The sequence below is a fragment of the Cervus elaphus genome, chromosome 18 (assembly GCF_910594005.1).
Source record: "Cervus elaphus chromosome 18, mCerEla1.1, whole genome shotgun sequence".
NCBI lineage: Eukaryota > Metazoa > Chordata > Mammalia > Artiodactyla > Cervidae > Cervus > Cervus elaphus.
Window position 1 is genome coordinate 62480220 of NC_057832.1, and position 19086 is coordinate 62499305.

The 19086-nt window shown below is 36.2% G+C and overlaps 1 protein-coding gene across 3 annotated transcripts in view; it reads right to left on the reverse strand.

Moving 5' to 3' along the window:
• The window catches only part of FOXP2 (forkhead box P2), a 630928-nt gene that overhangs the window by 427412 nt on the left and 184430 nt on the right, over positions 1 to 19086 (reverse strand). For all 3 annotated transcript variants that reach the window (XM_043873380.1, XM_043873379.1, XM_043873378.1), the window contains one exon: positions 242 to 332. The gene's annotated coding sequence lies outside the window, so the exon portion shown is untranslated. The remainder of the gene's footprint in view (positions 1 to 241; positions 333 to 19086) is intronic.

Genomic DNA, 19086 nt, shown 5'->3' on the forward strand with positions numbered 1-19086 from the left:
TAAAAGGAAGAAGGAGCACAATAAGAAGTGAAATAAAAAGCCCAAGAGAAGAAACAGTGGTAAAAACTCCTATTGCCACACATGATATGTCTCTATGGTTCACTGATAGTTTTTGTGTTTTTTTTTTTTAAAACCTTTGAGCAAAGATACTTATCCAAAAACTTAAAGGAAAAAATAAGCTTTAGAAAAACAAAAACAAGCACAATGAATGAAAGAGACTTATCACCAAAAGGCCACTTACCTATTTCTCCCAGATCTTCAAGAAGACTTGCAAGTCAACCTTGATATGGAGCCCAAGGTAAATTCAATTCCAGTATCACATTAGAGCAGCCCTGTTAATAGAGACAAACAATTGTCACTGCTTTGAAAATTAATTTTTCATTTATGTCCCAATTAGTTCAATGATTTCACCATAAAACATACTAAACCTAAAGGTAAGTATACAGCATTCATTGCTTTGGGAATCTTCAAACGTGTATAAAATTGCTTTCCTACATTTTGGAAAACTTTAAAGCCACTGTTTGGTACAAAGTAAGGACCACAGCAATAGCACTGATCACACTTTCAAGAAACACAGACTTTACTTCCCATTCTTATCCTGATTTCCCAGGTTTAAACTTCTGATGATTAAATTTTGCAATTTATAAGAATAAAATTATTTATGTCTCAAGGGTTCCAACTGAAAACATGACTGATTTCAATTGCCTCTTCAACACACACTTAATGAGTTTTGTAGATCTTTCCACAATTAACAAACTGATAGTAAGCATTTCTTCTCCCAGGTCAGAAGGTGTCTGATATGCCACTGGGGAAGAGTGGAGAAGAACTACTAATAGCTCCAGAAAGAATGAAGTAGCTGGGCCAAAGCAGAAATGATGCTCAGTTGTGGATGTGTCTGGTGATGAAAGTAAAATCTGATGATAAGAACAGTACTGCATAGGAACCTCGAATGTTAGATCCATGATTCAAGGTAAGTTGTGAGTGGTCAAGCAAGAGATGGTGAGAATAAACATTGACATCTTAGGAATCAGTGAACTAAAATTGACAGGAATGGGCAAATTTAATTCAGATGACTATTATATCTACTACTGTGGGCCAGAACCCCATAGATGAAATGGAGTAGCTCTCATAATTAACAAAAGAGTCTGAAATGCGGTATTTGGGTGCAACCTCAAAAATTACAGAATGATCTTGGTTCATTTCCAAGGCAAGCCATGCAATATTAGAGTAATTCAAGTCTATACCCCTACCACAGTTAGTGAAGAAGCTAATCAGTTCTATGAAGACCTAGAAGACTTTCTAGAACTAACACCAAAAAAAGATGTTCTATTCATCATTGGGGATTGGAATGCAAAAGCAGGAAGTCAAGAGATACCTGGAGTAACAGACACGTTTGGCCTAGGAGAACAAAATGAAGCAGCACAAAGACGAACAGAATTCTGCCAGGAGAATGTACTGGTCATAGCAAGTACCCTTTTTCAGCAACACAAGAGATGACTTTACACATGGACATCACCAAATGATCAATACCAAAATCAAATTGATTACATTCTTGTAGCTGAAGATGGAGAAGCTGTATACAGTCAATAAAAACAAGACCTGGAGCTAACTGTGGCTCAGATCATCAGGTTCTCATAGCAAAATTCAAGCTTAACTAAAGAAAGCAGGGCAAACCACTAGGCTGGCCAGGTACAACTTAAATCAAATCCCCTATGAATATGCAGTGGAGGTGACAAATAGATTGAAGGTATTAGATGTAGTCAACACTGTGCCTGGAGAACTATGGATGGAGGTCCCTAATATTGTACAGGAGGCTGCCAACAAAACTATCCTAAAGAAAAAGAAAAGCAAGAAGGCAAAGTGGTTATCTGAGGAGGCTTTACAAGTAGCAGAAGAAAGAAAAGTGAAAAGCAAGGGAGAAAGGGAAAGAAACATGCAACTCTGATTGCTAGGGACCGCAAGGAAAGCTGTAGGGAGACTAAACCTACGTCTGCAACAGGAAAGAGTACCATGTTCAATTAGCAATGTTTCCACAGGCACTGAAAATGATGATTGACATCATACACCATGCTCACTGAACATTTAGGCATTGCAGTAATTTTATCTAAATCATTTCCAAACACTTTTGGCTAAAAAATCCTTTCTTCCAATGGAAACTTGGTGAGAGGTCAATTAATTAGGCAGATAAAAATGAAACATTCTGACTGAATCAGGATCCCAAATACTCAGTACCACCACTATTCTTTCACCAGTTACCCTGGGGGTATTCTAGGAAGCTTATATATATACTGCAAAGCATAACTTGAAACCACTGTTTTAGTTAATCTTAAGTATTACCTAACTCAAAGTTACAAAAATATAGGTAATTCAAACTCCTATTCTTAGCATTCTAGCATTCTTTCTCTGTTGCTTTTGTTCTCCATATTTCTCTCAATGACAAAATTTTGCATAGGAGCAGACTCCACCCTTGACTTTACTTATGTTAATCTTTCTTCTCCAATAATTTCTTGCCTGCTATATGCCACCAAAAAAAAAAAAAAAAAATTCTTATGAAAATGTAGCAGCCTAAATTGTTTTCTAATTCTATACTGACTTATTTTTCACTTCACCATATTCACAGATATCAATTTTTCCTAAATCAACCTATAAATTCTAGACTTTCAAATAAAATCTAAAAATCCATTTTCAAGTATAAGTTATAAAATGTCTATTATTATCAAAGTTAAGTTAAAAAATGAAGGGCAAACAGAAGAATCTCACTCTATCAAATATTAGGATACACAACAAATTCAGGGACAGACACAGAGATACAGAGTTCAGAAATAAATTCACAGGTCAATGATAACTTTATATATGATAAAGATGATAACAAAAGTAAAAGAAAAGGTTGGTGCTGACTCATTGTACAGAGAAAGAAAAATAGTCTCAGAATATGGCAAAAACTTAGCTCCTTACTTTACACCATATATAAATTTGAAATTTAACTAAAGAGCCTGGTGGCTCAGATGGTAAAGAGTCCACCTGCAATGCAGGATTTGATCCCTGGGTTGGGAAGATCCCCTGGAGAACGTAATGGCTACCCACTCCAGTTAATCTTGCCTGGAGAATCCCATGAACAGAGGAGCCTGCCGGGCTACAGTCCCTGGGGCAGCAAACAGTTGGACAAAACCGAGCAACTAAGCACACATGCACACAAACAATTTAAAAATGTGAAAGTTACCTTTTCAAAGCTAATAGAAAACACTCAGCAGAGTTTTTTGAAAATTAGAAGTAAAAGGCAATTCTGAAACAAAACATAAAATTAATGACTTTTACTAAGTTAAAATGAGAATTTTTCAGTGACTAATGTTGCCAAAAGGTATGTGAGGTCTGGCTGTTTGCTGCTCAAAAGCCAATTAATTGGTCAGGCTGGTGGAAAGAAAAGTTTGCTTTATCTCATATGCTGGCAACTGGGGAGGGAGGCAGATGTCTGTCCAAAGGCCAACTCCCCCTGCACTGGCAACCACTGGGGCAAGAGCTTTTGCAGACAGAAGTGTGGCAGGGAAACTAGATGCAGAAACAGCACAGTCATCTCACAGTCATCTTCAAACTGGTCATCAGCGGTCTGACTACTGTCATCTTAATTGTTTTAGATACAGTTAATTATCAATTCCAGGATCCAGTTGTTCCCACTTTTTTGCAATCAATTCTTGGAACTGTAGTCACTTATGCTGTGAGTTGGAGAAAGAAATGGCAACCCATTCCAGTATTCTTGCCTGGGTAATCCTGTGGATAGAGGACCCTGGTGGGCCGCAGTCCATGGGATTGCCAGAGTCAGACATGACTTAGCAACTAAACCACCAGCACCGCATGTCATGGGAACAGCCTGGTCATCATACAGCTAACTTCTTCCACCTAGTGTTTTAGTATCTGTAAGAGAGCTCATTGGATAAGGTTCAGAATGTTATCTATAGCCCTGTAGAAGGAATTAAAGGTCCTTGACTATACTTAACGAGTACGTTATTTGGTCTCCTTTGATTGTTTTCCTTTGTTTCCACATGTTCTCATTTTTCTGATTAAACTTATTCTTTGACGAAAGTTTTCCACAGACAAAAAACAGGCAGAAGATATGGGGGGGAGGATAATAGGGTCCAGCTCTGCTTCATCTGACATCATAGATAAACTGAGAGAAGCCTAACACCAACAAAGAATCAATATTAGAATACTCAGAAGAAATTAATAGAAAAATAAGTAAAAACTTGAAATGGCACTGCCTTATTAGAAGGGGAAGCCAGAACAGCTCTCAAATAGTCTAAAATGCTCAAAGTCACTTATCAGGAAGATGCAAATTAAAATGATATACCACTTACATCATCAGAATAGCATAAATCTGAGTACTGGATTCTACTCAGTGTTGTCAAGAATACAGAAAGATGAGCTCTCTTGTTTACTGCTGGTGGAAGCTAAACAACAGCTATTCTTAAAGGGAGTCTGGAAGACCTAAAATGCCAACCTGTTTTTTATGGGCCCAAAACACTTACGTAGAGTTCTATTGTAGCATATATCAGCTTAGTTTTTATGTCACTTTTTTATTGATATGCCATTCTCTCCCATTAATTTCTCCATTTTCATTAACCAAAATTAATGTTTAAAATAGATAAATCAAGTAATGTCAATAAGCATATCATTTATAATTATGGTTATAAATACCAGAAATGTGTTCCTTCTGTATAGCTGGACTGGACAGTGGGAAGGTGCAAGGCAGACATCTGCTATTTTTCACTACAATAAACCTTCTGTTTTATTTGATTTTTAAACTCAGCACATGCATTTCTTTAACCAAAGTCCATTTTCAATAAGATAAAGCAAGAAGCTAATTTTAAAAATAAAAAGCATATCAAGATTGCAGCATATAGGTTTTATTTAAATAAGCATGTCTTATTTTAGTAACTTAAACCTCAAGAAAAAAAAATTTTTTTAAGTAATTGAATATTTATCACAGTGATCACTTAATTATATACCAAATGATCACTTAGATTGGGGGGGGGGGGAAGCTGAATTTAAAAAAATTTTTTTAATTTAAAAAAAAAAACCTTAAGCCAGTAAAGGAAACTAAGAAATTGGAGAAGGCAAGAGCAGAGTCAGGGAGGCAGACAGGAGCTCTCTCACTCTCACACACGTGGACTCGCTGCAGACTGTGTCGGGCCCTGTCCACGCCCTGAGATACGGCCATGACTCTGCTTTCACGGAGTGTGCAGTATAGTGAGGAGTATGTGTGATTTCAGTGTGCTGAGCAACACGGCACGTGCATATGTATACACACACAGGGGCGGGATTCAATTTAAGCTGAGATGTTCAAAGATGTTCTGAATAAAAGTTCACACTTACAAATACTCCCTCTTCTATTTCTTTTAGCCTTTTAAATTGGATTACATATTTATTTAAGGATTGCTATTGTAGGAAAGAGCATCATTCAAACATTCCCAGAGAGTTTGAAGTCTTTTCTTGTAAGGGACTGTAGTAAACAAAGTGAACAATTACTAGGTAGTTTAATTTTCTTGTCTTTTTTTTTTTCCCCCCAGGAACTCCCTGATACTCAAAAAAGAGATTTGTTTTTTTAACATGTTACTTGGAACTCTTTGTTTCTACTCTATCTTTTAATTAACAAAAATGAAGATATGTCCTAAAAGAAATACTACCATTTAATCATTTCCAAACAGAAAAAAAAAAAAAAATTACCTTGTGCAAAGCTTAAGCATAATACAAAATATTTTGTTTATTGAATGTCATGATTTGGCAAAATACACTAAAATCTGAAATAAATAAATAAAATACATTTTCATATAGGTCATAGTCTAATTGATGTTCAAAAGTAAAAATTACACCAACATTTTACATACTGTTTTCATAAGATATAGTTATATGTTTGAAAATTCAGCATAGGTCTTCTTAGGGAATAGTGAAACTTAAGGATTATTTTATTATCTCAAAATAAACTAGCTAACTACAGTCAAATCTGAGAACACAAATAAACATTGGTCACAAAGGTTGATAGCATAACCAACGTTTCAGTGACAAGAAAATAACTAAACAATCAAACCCCAGCAGAGCAACAAACTTACAGGCTTAATTCTAGTTGTTGGGCAATGGGGATGTATGCAAATAGAATAAGAGAAACAATAACAAACTTCTGATAAATAGGGAATGATTTTTTTTAAATTATTTAGAAGGCAGTCCATATTCTATATGAGTTATTCCATTCCCACCAAAATTTATGAAGGGTTTGGGATGTGTCGTGCAAAAGGTTGTTTGGTTTTTTTTTCTTTTGCATCAGGCATTTACATGACAGGAACATCATATCTTTGTCATTTTGTACAGATGTTGCAATTATCAAGAAAGAAAATAGTTAGAGGATTTTTTAAAGCTGGCTCTGCAAAGGCTAAATACTATGAAACCACCAAAAGAAATATAGAGAGCTCGCTACAATTAGTATCCTAACTGTGATTATTACGAACTCCACAAGAAAAGGAATGTTTTTGTCTGTTTAATTCACTTTTGAGCCCAATAAATCTAAACCACTGACTGACAAACAGTAGGCACTAGATACATAATTGTTAAATGGATCTATTAATCTATTGATCAATCAACATGGAACTGGACAGGTATGTTCTGTGCTTAGTCGCTCAATCATGTCTGACTCTCTGCAACCCCGTGGAGTGTAGCCTGCCACGCTCCTCTGTCCATGGGGATTCTCCAGGCAAGAATACTGGAGTGAGCTGCCATGCCCTCCTCCAGGGCATCTTCCCAACCCAGGGATCAAACCTGGGTCTCCCACATTGTAGGATTCTTTACCATCTGTGTCACCAAGGAATGTAGAAACGAAATTTTAGGTAGAATTAACAGGGCATCTAAACCAGGTTAAGAGATGCTACCCTTAGGTAATCTGGTTCAAAATTTCATTCAGTGATTTTTTTTAATAGATAAGACATGGAAATATAGAAATGTTCTGTCCCATTGCCTTAATCTAACACAATATCCATTTTATTGTGGAATTTCAAATACTAATTGAGACCATATATTTAGAGTTTGAGTATAGTATATGTGCTGCCGAAGCAAGCACTAGAGTTTGAGTATAAAATGTTCTTTTAAAATTTTAAAAATACTGATTTAACCTATATTAAATTGAGAACATATATTTTAGAACACATATTGAGAACATATATTAATTGAGAACATATATTTTAGAGTTTGAGAACATATATTTTAGAGTTTGAATATAAAATGCTGTTTTAAATTTTGAAAAATATTGATTTAACATTTATATTAATAAAGTAAGATTTGTACTTAGTGTAGGTACTACTGGAGCCATACTTAAGTGATGATTGCATATAATGCAAAGCTATCCAGAATATAAACATATACACATAAATACTAATTATAGGTAATCTACATGAGACTTATCACATGAGTTTGGTTTTCAACTTATTCTTCTGTCATCTTTATACAGCACAAGATAAGAAGAGTTCTTTCAGAATTGCAAAGAAGAGGTATTTTAATTATCAAAACTGATATTCAACATCTTTTGGCCACAATGCATAAATCATGAAAACATTATCTTAGCAGAATGGGGTCTCTGCAAGATTTATTCTGGTTTGATTGACCCACTTCTTGGTTAATAGCATCTGGATCTAAGAAAGTGAAGCAAATAGTGCTTCAGGAGCCACCATATCCCAACCAAACCATTAAGGAGATACAGTCATAGGAGTTGAACTGAGATTAAAAAGTTCACCATGAAAGTAACTGAAATCACAATGAATGTTAACTTTGCTGATATTATGGGCACAGTTCAAAACATACTAATTCAAAGTTAGGAAAATATTATTTTTAGTCACTTTCCACATTAACAAATCTGTTTCTAGCTTTGAATTGAAAATATCTATATTTTAGTAGCACATTCAGTCAGATAGGTAATATAAAAATTAAATCAATGAGTAGACAAACCCTACTGGTTAGGTGGAAGGTGAATAAGCAGCCATTAAAGGAAGAAGTAATGCTAGGTCAGTTACATACAGGATTCTGCTCTCTTAGACTTCATTCAGGGCGAAAGTCAGAGCTAGCTGGTGAAACTTTAAAAATGCATGACCATATTTACACAAATAAATAAAAACACTTTGAAATCAAATTTCATTTGTTTCTATTCTTTATCATAGGAAGAATATTTCACATGAAATCTTGCCTCAAGCAATTTCTAAGTACATAATACAGTAATCTGTAGGCATAAGGCTGCACAGCAGCTCTCTAGAATCTTTTCATCTTGCCTAATCAAAACTTTGTACCTACTGAAGAGCAATGGTTAATTGCATAGAAAACTTTCTTTCTTTTCAATCACTGCAATTGTTGTTGTTTAGTCCCTAAGTCCTGTCCAACTCCTTTGCGAACCCACGGACTGAAGCCTGCTAGGCTCCTCTGTCCATGGGATTCACGAGGCAAGAATACTGGAGTGGGTTGCCATTTTCTTTTCCAGGTGATCTTCCTGAGCCAGGGATCAAATCCGTGTCTCCTACACTGGCAGGTGGATTCTTTACCACTGACCCACCAAGGAAGCCCATTTCAATTAATGAACACCTACTAAGTACCAGGTGTATATTACCTACTGGAGACAACAGAACTAAAAGGTACTCTCCTTATTGCCTGCTGAAGCACAGGTTAAGCATTCTTTCAAATAAATGATATTCCGCAAAGCCAAAGATAGATTCTAAGTTAAAATGTCATACTGTGCAAGTAAAAGTAAGCATGGGGTGACGCCAAGTAGAACATCAATTTCCCATGTGAAAATAATTATTTATGAGGCAGGAGGAGAAAGTGACACTTCTGTCCAAATCAGAATTAAATGACCTTCTGAATTTCTCCTGAAGTAACAAAAAGAACAATTTTTATAATCTAAAAGCTGAATGTTTTTGAGTATATTTACTTTTTTTCTCTATGTTTTATGAAAAAATTACTGGGAGTAAATAATTTTGATGACATTGAAAGTTAAAAAATGAACTTATCAAGTGAATATAACTCATTTTTCACATGACATAACCTTTATAAGTTATAATATTATATATTATATTATATAATATTATATATAACAAAATATATAAATATTATATTATATTATAATAATAATTTTCAATTATTTAATTAGAATTATTAAAGCCATATAAATCATAAGCATGCATATTTATGCTGCTATAAGTCAAACTGAACAACACATCTCCAAAATAACATAAATACTGTTTACTATTTCTAATAGGTTGTGGAAGACAGAAAAACCACACAGTATTCTAAATACCATAACTAATACAGTAACATATTAAAAACTGGAGAAAGAAAAAAAGCACTTCAGGCAATAAAATTAAAGTACAAATTCTGACCCCAAATTCAAAAACTTTTACAACCATAGGTAATAGAATGAAAACAAGCTCTTGAATTCAAACGTAGGCTAGAGTTGACTTTAATTAGTTCTACAGAGGCATGTGCTCAGTGGGAGTTCAAAAAATAAACCACAAAGTTAATAAAAGAGAATTTCTTCAAAAACCATTTTAGTTTTCACTGTTGTTCTTGACCAAGTATAAGACTACTTTAGAGGAAAATAAGAAAGAAAAAAGCTACTACTAGAATTAGTAAAGCAGGTTTAAACACACTGAGATTATAAAGAACAATACATAGATCAGATTTCAACTCCTTCATTGTAGTATGATGCCTAAGCCTTAGAAAAATGTATCAAAGTGCTTTTTTTCTCTGTTTCCTTTCATTGTCTTGCTCATCCTTTTCTATTTTGGTAACTCCCTCTTTTCCATTTTACCTGTATAAGGAAGTAAGGATGCTAATTTCTTTTGACCAATAATCATTTTTGTTAACATTGTTACTAAGTTTAATAGGCTTTCCCAGTAGCTCAGTGGTAAAGAATCTGCCTGCAATGCAGGAGACACAGGAGAAGGTGAAGAAATTCCAACTGAGCTATTTCAAATCCTAAAAGATGATGCTGTGAAAGTGCCATTATGTCATATGTCAGCAAATTTGGAAAACTCAGCAGTGGCCACAGGAATGAAAGAGATCAGTTTTCATTCCAACCCCAAAGAAGGGTAATGCCAAAGAATGTTCAAACTACCATACAATTGCCCTCTTTTCACAGGCCAGCAAGGTTAGGCTCAAAATACTTTAAGCTAGGCATCAGCAGTACGTGAACTGAGAACTTTCAGGCATACAAGCTGGGTTTAGAAAAGTCAGAGGAACCAGAGAGCACACTGCCAACATTTGTTGAATCACTATGCTTAAACCTTTGAGTGTGTGGATCACAGCAAACTGGAAAATCTTAAAGAGATGGGAATACCAGACAATCTTACATGTCTCTCGAGAAACCTGTATGCAGATAAAGAAACAGCAGTTAGAACTAGACATGGAACAACCGACTTGTTCAAAACTTGGAAAGCAGTACAGCAAGGCTGGATATTGTCAACCTGTGTATTTAAGTTATATGCAAGGTACATCATGGGAAATGCCGGGCTATATGAATCACAAGTTGGAATCAAGAATGCCAGCAGAAATATCAACAACCTCAGATAGGCAGATGATATGACATGATGCCATAAAGTTAAAAGGAACTAAAGAGCCTCTTGATGAAGGTGAAAGAGAAGTGTGAAAAAAGCTAGCTTGAAACTAAACATTCAAACAACTGAGATCATGGCATGCTGTACCATCACCTCATGGCAAATACAAGGGGAAAAAGTGGAAGCAGTGAGAGATTTTATTTTCTTGGGCTTCAAAATCACTGCAGTGGTGACTGCAGCCACAAACTTAGAAAACACTTGCTCCATGGCAGGATAGCTATGACAAACCTAGATAGCATATTAAAAAGCAAAGACAACACTTTGCCAACAAAGGTCTGTATAGTCAAAGCTATGGTTTTCCAGTAGTCATGTATGGATGTGACAGTTGGATCATAAAAAGGCTGAGTGCCAAAGAATTGATACTTTCAAATTGTGGTGCTGCAGAAAACTCTTTGAGAGTCCCTTGGCTGGCCAGTAGATCAAACAAGTCAATCGTAAAAGAAATCAACCTTGAATATGTATTAGAAGGACTGATGCTGAAGCTGAAGCTAAAACACTTCGGTCACTTGATGCCAGGAGCTGACTTATTGGAAAAGACCCTGATGCTGGGAAAGATTGAAGGCAAAAGGAGAAGAGAGAGACAGGGGATGAGATGGTTGGATAGCATCATAAACTCAATGGACAAGAGTTCGATCAAACTTCATGAGATGGCAGAAGACAGAGGATCTTGGCATCCTATAGTCCATGGGGTAACAAAGAGTCTGACAGGACCTAGCAACTGAACAACAACAACCAACTTTAATAGCAGATCAACACTTACAATCTTCAGAGAAAATCCCTGGCTTATTTAATTTTCTTATTTCTTCTCTCTTATTTTCAGTGACTCATTTTCAGCAAAAATGAGTCTCATCTGCAGCAAAAATTAACAGAATGATAAGTGTGTAAACAGGCTTTAATTAGTGAGTGGACAAGCTTAACATGGATAAAAATGACCTCTAGCTGCTGGAGATGCTTGGTTCATTACCTTCAAACCAAGAAGAAATAGAACCATGATGCAGGCACTCTAGAGAACCAGAACTCCAACCTTAGGGAAAGTATTTTACTATGCAAACAAGATTTAGGAAGCTGGGAGTTGTAGTCATTTGAGGGATACACAGCCACAACTATATAAGGAGTCTGATAACCTGGACAACTTGGAATTTTCATGTTTTCTCAACCATTTGTCAAAGGATTCTATCCCCAAATCCCTCCCTTGACAAATTCATAATCTTAATCTTATATCATTTCTCTTGTCTTGTACCCTAATATAATGTATTTGTTATAAAGGAAAATCCTCTACATATTCACATTTTACCATAAAAACTTTTCTATCACTATCATATTTTCACTCAAGACACAATCTCTAAGTGCTAAATTAATATTAAAGCTACTTAAATTTATAAACCTCTTACTTCCTGCCTATCTACAGTTTTTTATTCAATTCTTTCATTTTCTCAAGTTGATCATTCAGCTGAAGTTCCACCAACACTAACCTACTTCTATCATCCAATCTAATCTGCCCAGAAGGCAAAAAAAAAAAAAAACAAAACAAAACAGAAATTTAACCTCTATTTGAATGAACTGTAATTTGAATTCAATAATGTTAAGAGCAGTAATGAAGAAAACGACTACCAAGGAATGCAGTGGATCAAGCAATGGATTCTCTTCTGAAGGCAATTTCACTTCAGTTCAGATCAGTTCAGTTCAGTCACTCAGTTGTGTCTGACTCTTTATGGTCCCATGGACTGCAGCACGACATCACCAATTCCTGGAGTTTACTCAAACTTATGTCCATTGATTCAGTGAAGCCATCCCAAACATCTCATCCTCTATCGTCCCCTTCTCCTCCAGCCTTCAATCTTTCCCAGCATCAGGATCTTTTAGAATGAGTCAGTTCTTCACATTAGGTGGCCAAATAATTGAAGCTTCAGCATCAGTACCTCCAGAGAATATTCAGGACTGATTTCTTTTAGGATGGACTGGTTGGATCTCCTTGCAGTCCAAGGGACTCTCAAGACTCTTCTCCAACATCACAGTTTCAAAGGATCAATTCTTTGGCACTCAGCTTTCTTTATAGTCCAACTCACATCCAGACATGACTACTGGAAAAACCATAGCTTTGACTAGACAGGACTTTGTTGGCAAAGTAATGTCTCTGCTTTTTAATATGCTGTCTAGGTTGACATAACTTTTCTTCCAAGGAGCAAGTGTCTGTTAATTTCATGGCTGCAGTCACCATCTGCAGTGATTTTGGAGCCCCCCAAAATAAAAGTCTCTCACTGTTTCCACTGTTTCCCCATCTATTTGCCATGAAGTGATGGGACTGGATACCATTATCTTAGTTTTCTGAACGTTGAGTTTTAAGCCAACTTTTTCACTCTCCTTTTTTACTTTCATCAAGAGGCTCCTCAGTTCTTTGCTTTCTGCCATAAGGGTGGTGCCATCTGCATATCTGAGGTTATTGATATTTTTCCCAGCAATCTTGATTCTGGCTTGTGCTTTATCCAGCCCAGCATTCCTCCAGATGTACTCTGCATATAAGTTAAATAAGCAGGGTGACAATATACAGCCTTGAGTACTCCTTTTCCTATATGGAACCAGTCTGTTGTTCCATGTCCAGTTCTAACTATTGCTTCCCAACCTGCATACAGATTTCTCAAGAGGCAAGTCAGGTGGTCTGGTATTCCCATCTCTTGAAGAATTTTCCACAGTTTGTTGTGATCCCCACGGTCAAAGACTTTGACATAGTCAATAAAGCAGAAGTAGATGTCTTGCTTTTTTGATGATCCAGTGGATGTTGGCAATTTGATCTCTGGTTCCTCTGCCTTTTCTAAATTCAGCTTGACCATCTGGAAGTTCATGGTTCACATACTGTTGAAGCCTGGCTTGGAGAATTTTGAGCATAACTTTGCTAGCATGTGAGATGAGTGCAATTGTGTAGTAGCTTGAGCATTCTTTGGCATTGCCTTTCTTTGGGATTGGAAGGAAAACTGATCTTTTCCAGTCCTGTGGTCTCTGCTGAGTTTTCAAAATTTGCTGGCATACTGAGTACAGCACTTTCACAGCATCATCTTTTAGGATTTGAAATAGCTCAACTGGAATTCCATCACCTCCACTATCTTTGTTCATAGTGATGGACCACTTGACTTCGCATTTCAGGATGTCTGGCTCTAGGCACTCGAGTGATCACATCATCAGAGTTAACTAAGTCGTGAAGATCTTTTTTTGTATAATCCTTCTGTGTATTCTTGCCACCTCTTCTAAATATCTTCTGCGTCTGTTAGGTCAATATCGTTTCTGTCCTTTATTGTGCCCATTTTTTCTTGAAATAGTCCCTTGGTATCTAATTTTCTTGAAGAGAACTCTAGTCTTTCCCATTCTATTGTTTTCCACTCTATCTTTGCATTGGGAGAAGGCAATGGCACCCCTCTCCAGCACTCTTGCCTGGGAAATCCCACGGACGGAGGAGCCTGGTGGGCTACAGTCCATGGGGTCTCGAGGAGTCAGACACAATTGAGCGACTTCACTTTCACTTTTCACTTACACGCACTGGAGAAGGAAATGGCAACCCACTCCAGTGTTCTTGCCTGGAGAATCCCAGGGACAGGAGCTTGGTGGGCTGCCGTCTACGGGGTCGCACAGAGTCAGACACGACTGAAGTGACTTAGCAGCAGTAGCAGCTTTGCATTGGTCACTGAGGAAGGCTTATTTTTCCTGGCTATTCTTTGGAACTCTGCATTCAAATGGGTATGTCATTCCTTTTCTCCTTTGCCTTTCGCTTCTCTTATTTTCACAGCTATTTCTAAGGCCTCCTCAGACAACCATTTTGCCTTTTTGCATTTCCTTTTCTTGGGAATGGTCTTACTCACTGCCTACAATGTCAGGAACCTCGGTCCATAGTTCTTCAGGCACTCTATCAAATATAATCCTTTCAATCTATTTGTCACTTCCACTATATAGTCATAAGGGATCTGATTTAGGTCATACCTAAATGGTCTAGTGGTTTTCCCTACTTTCTTCAATTTAAGTTTGAATTTTGCAATGTGTTCATGATCTGAGTTATAGTCAGCTCCCTGTCTTGTTTTTGCTGATTGTATAGAGCTTTTCCATCTTTGGCTGCAAAGAATACAATCAAGCTGATTTCGGTTTTGACCATCTGGTGATGTCCATATGTAGAGTCTTCTCTTGTGTTGTTGGAAGACGATGTTTGCTATGACCAGTGTGTTCTCTTGGCAAAATTTTGTTAGCCTTTGCCCTGATTCATTCTGTACTCCAAGGCCAAATTTGCCTGTTACTGCAGGTTTCTCTTGACTTTCTACTTTTGCATTCCAGTTCCCTATAATGAAAAGGACATCTTTTTTGGGTGTTAGTTCTAGAAGGTCTTATAGGTCTTCACAGAACTGTTCAACTTCAGCTTCTTTAGCATTACTGGTCAGGGCATAGACTTGGATTACTGTGATATTGAATGGTTTGCCTTGAAACGAACAGAGATCATTCTGTCATTTTTGAGATTACATCCAAATACTACATTTTGGACTGTTTGCTGACTATAAGAGCTACTCCATTTCTTCTAAGGGATCTTGCCCACAGTACTAGATATAAAGCTCATCTGAGTTAAATTCACGCATTCCAGTACATTTTAATTTGCTGATTCCTAAAATGTCGACGTTCATTGTTGCCGTCTCCTGTTTGACCACTTTTCAATTTGCCTTGATTCATGGACCTAACATTCCAGATTCCTATGCAGTGTTGTTCTTTACAGCATCGGACTTTACTTCCATCACCAGTTACATCCACAACTGGGTGTTGATTTTGCTTTCACTTCATCTCTTCATTCTATTTCTCCACTGATCTCCAGTAGCTTATTGGGCACCTACTGACCTGGGGAGCTCATCTTTCAGTGTCCTATCTTTTTGCCTTTTCATACTGTTCATTGGGTTCTCAAGGCAGGAATACTGAAGTGGTTTGCCATTCCCTTCTTCAGTGGACCACGTTTTGTCAGAACTCTCCACCATGACCTGTCCATCTTGGGTGGCCCTACATGACATAGCTCATAGCTTCATTGAGTTAGACAAGGCTGTGGTCCATGTGATCTGTTTGATTTGTTTTCTATGAGTGTGGTTTTCATTCTGTCTGCCCTCTGGTGAATAAAGGTAAGATGCTTATGCAAGCTTCCTGATGAGAGAAACTAACTGTGGGGGAAACTGGGTACTTGTTCTGATGGGCAGCACCATGCTCAGTAAATCTTTAATCCAATTTTCTGTTCATGGTTGGGGCTGTGTTCCCTCCCTGTTGTTTACCTGGGGCCAAACTACTGTGGAGGTAATGAAGATAATGGCAACGTCCTTCAAAGGGTCCCATGCACTCTTCAGCAAGAAAATAAAAATAGACTGTAGGTTCAAAGAGGATAAATAAGATGAGGAGGTATGCACATTTTATTATACTGGATGTTCCTTTAATTCCACTTACAAATGTACTTATTTCATCTTTTAAGTGAAGCTATTTCATACACATATTAAAGTAACAAAATATCCTTGAAACAAAATGCTTTGATAGACTGAATTTTCTTATATAATCTCATATCTTACTCAATATAGGTTGTTCAAATTTCAGGCTGGAAGCTTTAATAAAAACATTACCTTCCCTTTCTTTGTTTCTTCCTTCTTTCATTAAAAGAGCATTCATTGTATATCTGACAGACGTCTTGTATGTTGTTTATTGTTGACAATGATTCTTCATCACCATCAGTGTGTAGGAATTTATTTTATTCCATGTCTTGGGTGAGTGCTTATAACTCCAAGATAAGATTCATATAAAGGCCCCAATACATTCAAATCACTCAGAAATAGTCTATTTCATAGATAAAGCCATGTATCATGCCAATTCTTCTTATTTTTTCCCCCTAAAATTGGTGGATATTTTATCACCATACAGTATGAAATAAAGGAAATTATTAGGGTCAATAGTAATAAAATTTGTGTGAGCTAAAAATAAGAAATGCCATCATTAGTTTTAAAAATTTGTAAAAGAGATTATAAGAATACATTGCCATAAAGTTTCTAAAACACTATTTTTTCAAATATTCAAATAAGTATAATTTGAAAATTGACAGAGGAAATGAAAATTTATAGTTAGAAGGATACAATTAAATTTGGTATACTTTCTGGGCAAATAGTAATCTGAAAATATCCTGAAATTTTCAACTATAATATTCTAAAAATAAGCGGAGTTTCTGGCTGACTCTCAAATACAATCCAGAAAATTCAACTTTACAGAATTATCTTTCCTTTCATTAAGACTGATCAATTTTTTTTTCTTTTTGTTTTCTTGAGTTTTTTTCAAACTATTTGTCAATAAATGTACCTGCCACAAAGTAAGCACTAAATATCTGTCTGAAAATAAACGAATGAATGATCATTACTTTGAAAATATATGGCTCTAGATTATAAAATGAAGCAATCCCTGATGGACAATCTTAAATGTATCACTATATGTTGGAGGGAGTGTAATTCTGAAATATATGTATTATTGATAATTATGCACAATAGGACCAATGAGTTTTTGAAACATTAAATAGAGTTGTATTAACTTAGTTAACCAATTTGTATTAGTAGGATCACAATTTAGTGGTCTTAAATTCTGAAACAAGTCCAATAGAATCATGTAATTTGCACATCAAATATAAACTGCTGAACTCAAGAAAAATGTGTGCTAATCAATAGGGAAAAGGAGATCCTTAACTATCACTTTTACTCTCATTAAGCATCTTTCATTCTCATTACAAATGTGAAACATTTTCCTTTTTATAGTTAATACTTTTGTTCCAAATAATTATTTTCTTTTATCCCTATTCAAAATATCAACAGCATGACTACACTGTAAACAACTTATATTTATTTACAACTATATATTGGTCTGCTGATATATCCCTAGGTGTACCTTAAGTTCTAAACCATATCAAACTCTTCCTCAGCAACTTATCAGCAACTTGTACATAAAGTGAGTGCATTATTTATTTACCTAGAATAGCCATTTGCAAATGACATGCTTTCATGAACTGAAACAAAGAAACTATCTTTAATGGAATGTTCAGCTAGACCCAGGGTAATCAAACTTTTATGAATGATATTTAAAATTCAGATTAACAGTTATCTGTAAATTAAAAAGGTATAGAAAATCACAATAAGCTAGTGATGTCTTTATACAGTATTTAATCATTGATCTGAATTCTCCAAAATAATGTGGGAATAATTTTGTCCTCAATTGTTGATCATAATTCATCATAATACACATTCAATGTAATATATACTCAAGCACAGGCAAAATTTAATTTCTTCAGGTTTTTTATGCCTTCCATAATTTAATGCTACTAATCTATAGCAGTGGAAATCCAGAAACAAATACTTGAAAATAATCCTCTCACAGACATACATACATATAGTCCCTGAGTAATCCTACAAATGATTTTTCCAATTTTGTCTTTAAAAATGGTAATAGTGCTACAGTGTCACAATACCAAAGCTGAGTGACCTACTGCCACAGAAGCTGTGTCTTCTGTGGATACTCTGAGTCTGAAACTGATTTTCATTTTAGCTTGTGAGGGGTGTAGATGTTACCCATCATCAGATTGAGCAGTGGCACTAACAGAACACGTTAAAGAAACAGCAGCTGTAAGAACATCATAAGCAATATTTCTACGATCACTACCCCAGAAAAAGGACTGGTTGTTTGCAACTGCTATGCTGTTCCTTAAAACACTATACCCATATTCTGACAGATGTATTTTTGCTGACAAAAAGTCTAATGGATAACTTGCATAGAAATTTAACTGGTAGTTTCCAAAATATGAGCATGTTTGCACTCAATCTGAATTTTTGTTTGCTTAGATTCTGATCAAATAACTGTGTTCAATATTACTCTATATGTTAGCAGATTCCCTTTTCAACAAATAGCTATAATCACATAAAGGCCTCAACTTCATGTAGTCTACAAGTGTAATGCTTTTTTGATTTGATAATAATGAATTTCACACATATAAGTAAAATTCTAATTTATATGTTCATGTTCATAAACAGATAAGTGAATAAACCAAATGTGATATATGCATATGAGCTTAGTCACTCCCTGAAGCAGACCTGGGTCATGCAGCCTGTGGCATAAGCCCTCTTGGAGGAGGTTGCCCTTAGCCCCAACATAGAACTGCTGAACAGATGACCCACAACCCGCAGAACACTTATACCAAAGAAATTCTCACAACGTTAAGAAAGTTCTAGGACCCACAATAGATTTGCCAACCTGGGGATCCAGCAAAGGGACTGAGAACCCCTGGGGAATTTGACTTTGGAGGCCAGTGGGATTTGACGAAAGAACTTCCACAGGACTAGGGAAACACACTCAGAGGGCACGCACACACACACACACACAAACCTTGTGTGCACCAGGAGCCAGGAGGAAAAGGCAGAGTCCCCACAAG